This window comes from Enoplosus armatus, chromosome 15 (assembly GCF_043641665.1).
Source record: "Enoplosus armatus isolate fEnoArm2 chromosome 15, fEnoArm2.hap1, whole genome shotgun sequence".
In the NCBI taxonomy this organism is placed as follows: Eukaryota; Metazoa; Chordata; class Actinopteri; order Centrarchiformes; family Enoplosidae; genus Enoplosus; species Enoplosus armatus.
In genome coordinates this window covers 1,837,736-1,843,880 of record NC_092194.1, presented here as the reverse complement: position 1 = coordinate 1,843,880, position 6,145 = coordinate 1,837,736, and positions in this window count along the sequence as shown.

The window sequence follows — 6,145 nt, the reverse complement described above, 5'->3', positions numbered from 1 at the left end:
TTCCTCCTTTTTTTCCCCAGTCTTTTTATGCTAAGCTATGCTAACCTCCAGATCCTCCATATAAGTATACAGAGTAGCATAACGCTTCTTGAGCGTTTTAAGCACGTTTCCCAGAAGTGGAAGCTATTTCTCGCGTGCATTGAAAGCTGTGCGTGGTTCGAACTCGTCCGTCCCCTTTTGGTATCGGCGCCTGTTTGCGCTCGATCGTCCCGTTAAAGGGAGCCGACCCACGTTCGAAACGGACCCCCCCCCCCCCCCGGTCGCCGCAATCCGTCAAGCGCGAAACCCTGAGTGTTCTTTGATGCTTCGGAAAAGAAGCTCTGAAAGGCCCGGGTGTGAAAGGATGGAGGGAAAAGTGAGACGGCGTTGATGGAGGGAAATTAAGACTGTATTGTGTTGTGTGTGTGTGTGGGGGGGGGGTGGGGGGGTGAGGGGGGTGGGGGGGGGGGGGGGGTGTTTAGCTGACCAAAATAAAAGCAATTATCCTCTTATTTTCGCAGTTTTTCAACGGTTTTTTACTCGACTTGCAAATGGAAACCCAAGAATGTGTGAGGAGGAGCCACAGGAAGTTGGGACACATAAACCGATGGATGGAAACCTAACAACTCCCCACTCCTCCTCCTTGTCCTTGCGTGTATATGTGTGTGTGTGTGTGTGTATGGGGGTCGTCGACACTGGAGGGGAAACAGGCACTCTCTTTTGAAGTTTCCTCCCTCCTTCCCTCCTTTACCTCCTGCCTATTGCTCAACTGTGTTGGGTTAAGACGCCTGACAGCGTGTTGTTTTTAAGGACTTAATCCCGCTGTAGGTTATCAGGAGGTTTGGACTGATATGGAGGGCCTGCTGGAGGACAAAGAAGAACACAGTGGGCTCTCGGTGGAGAGCATGGTCTGTACTTGAGTCACGGAAACTCCTCTAAACGCTGCCAATGTGTTGTCAGAGTGATGAAGCTCTTGCTTGATTTTGCCCGCGTGTCCTTCAAATAGCATTTGCGCTTCGACAGAATTCTGCTGCCGTTCTTGTCTCGTCCTGCAACTCGTTCAAGTGCAACTTCGGGTTCGGCTTGGTTGGGGCTTAAAAAATGCCACCGGAATGAACACAGATGTACACAGGGAATCGTCGTGTTACATATTTAAAAAAATATATATTGTCGCACGTACGTCACGGTGAAATCTGGAAAATGAGCTAGAACGCGAGTCTTCCGCATTTTCACATTGTGCACTCCTGGATTATATAGAGCGAATATCCATGGCTGGCTGGCTGGCGCGGGTTGTGTGGGCTTACCTCCGGTCAGCTAGCAAGTGGGTAGCTCCAACCGAGAGCGGCCGTCCCAGGCGGCGTCACCAGACAAGGTTCCAAGTTTTCGTTGGTGGGCCGAAGGCGTCGGGTCTCACGGTTGTCCGACGCCCCAAATCACACTTGGACCCTGCTACCCTGCTAACCTTATCACACCTGGGCCACCATGTTAATAGATAAGCCCCCCCCCCCCCACCTCCGCAATCTGCTCTCTTTATTTCTGTTGTTCCATGGTGATCAGCAGCCACTTGCTCCAAACCGAGCGGAATAAAGGTCTTACAAGGTATGAATCACACCAACGTCCCTCTGTTCTCCATTGCATCTGTTGGTGCAAGGCAGCTGCTGACATTTGTTCTTGCACAACATCCAAAAAAAAACCAAAAAAAAAAAAAAACACCACGAGATACAATAATCTGTCACCGCAAATATGAGCTTCACTTGCATCTGTCATCGTTTCCGTTTCAGCCCCGTTTCATTGTGCCAAGCTGAGTGTTGAGTGTCGGGGCTGCATTATGTGCTCAGCTTCCCGTCAATCGCCTGACACCCACGGGAAGAGACGGAAATCGCCTCCGGGACAAGCTAACCTCTTAAAAAAAAACATGTTGCCATACAAACCAATGTCTACTTATTTATCTTTACCCCCCCCCCCCCCCCCCCCACCCCCTACTCACGTTTGTATTTTCCATATGAATAATGAAAAAATGTCCTTAGCATGTATCGCAGAACTTTGGGAAACGTAGCCCTCGAGGAATAAAGGGACGAAGCAGACTTGAAATGAAATGAAACCACACAGTTTCGGGTTCAGTGCCTTGCCGCTTGGCAGTGTTTAGCACCGTAGATATAATACCTGCCCTCCTCCAGTGGCCAGCTAACAGCTGGAATCCATCCTCTTGTCAGTGCCAGGAATCAAAACACACAGCCTTTAATTAATACTCAGCCTTTTACCCCGATGGGAAGCTGGAAACCCTTGCGGCAATGACCAGCTGACTGGTAACGGTCTGTATCTTATTAGGTTGGATTTGAGTAATGGATCCCTGTGTTAGTGCGGGTCATCTCCCGGCTGGTCAGCTGAACAAACCCTGGGATTTCTGCGCATTAGCGAGTCCAGGGCCCCGGCGAAGAGTCCACCCAGCCTCGGGGTTTCACGCGGCATCCAGTGCTCTGGGTGGGACGAGGAATGGAAACGAATGAGCCGACTGAAATGTTTGTTCATGGAGTGCGCTAATGAGGGGAATCCAGGTATGAGCCATTATCCCTTATTAATTCCCCTCATTAAAGAAAAATGCTTTTACGCTACAACACGTATGTTAAGATAACTGCTAACCCTGAGCAGAGCGCACACTGCGAGGTATAGTGCCAGGAGTGTGCGCTTTTTGCCCTCTGCAGCAACACCCTGGCTGACTTGAAACACATGGAGAAGCTGTTTTGCTGTTTGTGATCCAGCTCAAATGCCAGTCGGAACATTTAGGCTTTAGGTGTGTTGGTGAAAACAAAACTGACCTTACGCAATGCACGCAATTCGGTGTTATAGTTGTAGTTTTTTTTGGGGGGGGGGGGGGGGGGGGTTTGCCCCAAACAGCCATAGGGGTCCAAGGGGTTCGTTTAGTGGTCATTTTACAACCCAAGGTCGTATAAAGAGCAGAACTTCCTTGCGCCTCTCTGCGAACCTATTGTGGAAATGTTTTTTGTTTTGTTTTGTTTATCATTTTAGGACTCATTTGGTGACGTCCCATATTCACAATATGACTTATTTCATGATATGTGTAATATAATGTTGTTTTTATTTGATATATAAACACAAATACAAATGTGAGAAATGACTGGTGAACTACTAAAAGTCTCAAATGTCTTTTTTGGCCACTCTGAGCACCCGTACTGTGACGCAGTCAAAAAGCTACAAAGCTACTACATGCACCAGTTCACAGCATTCTACTTAATGTTTTTTTTTTTTTTTTTCAATACCTCTGTGCTGACTTTACCCGTAGTAGTGAAAATTGTGATTAAAAAAATGATACCAAATTGGCCTCACGTAGCACACCTACTTCGATTGCTGATGTGCAATTCATTTATTTCCCATAAATACAATATTTTTTCAATAGCTTCCATATAATGTGACCCAGTTGACGCCATGTCAATGCCAGAAATGACCACTGCATTGGACGAATAAGACACACCTCTTTTTATTGGATTCACCCATGTGTGCTGCATGTTCTACAATTTAGCATCATTACTTAATCATTGTTTTCACTGATGTATTGTCGTGTATTATGTATGTATACTTTTTTTTTTTTTTTTTTTTTGGTCAAACAGTAATTTATTGATGGTCCCTAAGGCAAACCCCAGCGGTTGAGAGGTGGGCTGCCCGTCCTCTTGCTGCCAACACCGGGGCAAAAGTGAGTAAGCAGACGGCGCGGTGCTCAGGGGCTGCAGCTAGTAATGCGTCTTTTCACTTGCCCAGCAGTGAGTGTGAGTAATCCAATCTGTGCAGAAAGAGGGATATAAAACCAGAGCAAAGCATATAAATTAGACCAAAAAAAAAAAAGTTATTGTTTCTCTGATACCAGAGGTGCATAAAAAAAAACAAAAAAAAAACACACATCTGTTTTAGAGTTCACTTGTTTGCATGGGAATGCGTTCTCCAGTACACTGCTGGCACCGTAAATTCATTGCCAATTTAGGCTTGGCATTAACTTCAGTGCTGTTTCTCCGTTACAAGCTTTTGCGAATGTGTACCTTTCAAAAGTTTTAAGAGCCCAGTTGTTTGTTTGTTTGGTTTTTTTGGGGGGGGGGGTAGTTTACAGTGAAGCATATTCAACGCATTCATTAAAAAGGAAAAGAAAAAATGCGACATGTAGAAGAATATGTTGCAGTCATTAAGGCAGCAGATATTTGGTGAAGTTAATGGTGAGCAACACTATTCCAATGCGTTACATGAGTTTCGTACCCTTACTATATAAGGTGTGCAGTTTCACCAAGGATAGTGAAGTAAGATGCACCATTAAAACCGTAACACCTGAGAGCAAGGGTGCAGGTTTGATTTGGAAAGTGGTGGTGGGGACGTTGCATTTCCTGGAATTCTGCACAATATATGATAACTATATTTGTCTAGCTTTGGTCTTTTGCATGAGATACATGTGGGTTTTTTTTTTTAACCAACTACAATGAGATAACATACGGCACACAGCCCAGCCCAGGACAGTCCCCCCCCCCATACCAGAATGATAATAGGTCCTTTCTCCAGTGCAGGGGACAAAACTACTGGAAACAACACCACATGTTATTACCGTGTGTGCATCCGAAAATGGAATGTCTGGTGATTTTATTCCAATTGCGGATGTTACGTCACCACATCGACCGGAGGGGGCCCTCTCACAAGTAAACAGAGCAGGGCTGACATCCACCACTGGGTTCGAAAAGAGGATTACCACAGTGTCAGCGCTTTACACCTCTGATGTTGACTTCAAAGTCCGCGGCGGGGCAGGACGTGGGTTTGGGTTCAGGATAATGATGCAGGCCGTTTGGACTGAAAACAAAGCGTTGCGGGAACACAAGCAGGGACCGGGCCAGAGGCGTCCGCTTTCCTTCCTAAATAAATCACTGAACGACAACAAAGTGGCGAGAGTCGGTCAGCGGGGTTAAACAGCAAGAGGTCCGCTCATGAAAACAAACACAGAGGCGTCAGACGCCAGCTTCGCGTCTTCGTCTTCTGCTGTAAATGGATTTCGCCGATCGAAATATGTTTCAGAGTCTCAGAGCCTTTCGTTCAAGCCTGGGACCCCCCCTGAAAACCGTCTCCGCTCGTCTTACTTGCATTTGCGAAATGTCGAAAGGGGAGGAAAAAGCACAGAAAGGGTGACTGACAGCCCGCACGCTGAAGATTGTCTTTGAATTATCAGCTTCAAAATGTGGATTTACAGCCAATTTCTGCGTGAGAATATAGAGGCGGGGGAACTCTACCTGGAATAAATGTAATCTTCCTGCTGCAAAATGAATGTAATCAGTTTTGGTCTGTTCCGCAGACGGGGGAACACCTGCTCCTGATTCCCAGTTGGTGGCCCGGCAGTCACCTGGTCCTTTGCCAGTTCATTTTGGTTGCTGTCTCGCCTTATATTTGTTCCTTCCATTACATTGCCTGTTACAAATGTACTGGTTTGCACTGAGGGAAGTGATTAAAGAGAGAGAGAGAGAAAGAGGCAAACAGGAGTTCTCCCCCCCCCCCCCAGTGATAAAACCTTTTGAACTTTGGCTCTGGAGAAGAAGAAAAAAAAAAAGGAAGCAAAGAGAGGAAGGGAAGGGAAGAGATAACACACACACACACACACACACACGCCCAGGCATGCGTGTTTTATGGCCGTTGGAGGGGCAGTAAATAGTGGTCTGTTGTGCTGTGTGGATGGAGAGCATAGAGACCATAAGACCAGATGTCTGGTTTCACAACACACACACACACACACACACACACACAAATACCTCACAGGTTTCATCAAACAGATTTATAGCCAGTGTGTGTGTGTGTGTGTGTGTGTGTGTGTGTGTGAGATCTGCCAATATCCTGAACACAGCTCCCTCTCACTCAAGCGCAGACCCCAGGATGTGGACTACGCCATTAGCGCGGCCGAGACGTGTTTACTCCCGAGCCACTTCCCAGAACTTATCTAATTCATTATCCGTCTTGCCAAACTTTTTTCCCGGGGCCAGAGCGAGCAGAGGGTGGGGGTGGGGGGGGGGGGGGGTGGAACCAGATCTTCGACACAAAACCGCGTCTGTGTCTTTTTTTCGCTACCGACGCGAAAGGCCTTGACAGATGTCAGGATCTCTGCGAGCGAAATATTTTAAAGGTGTTTTGGAGC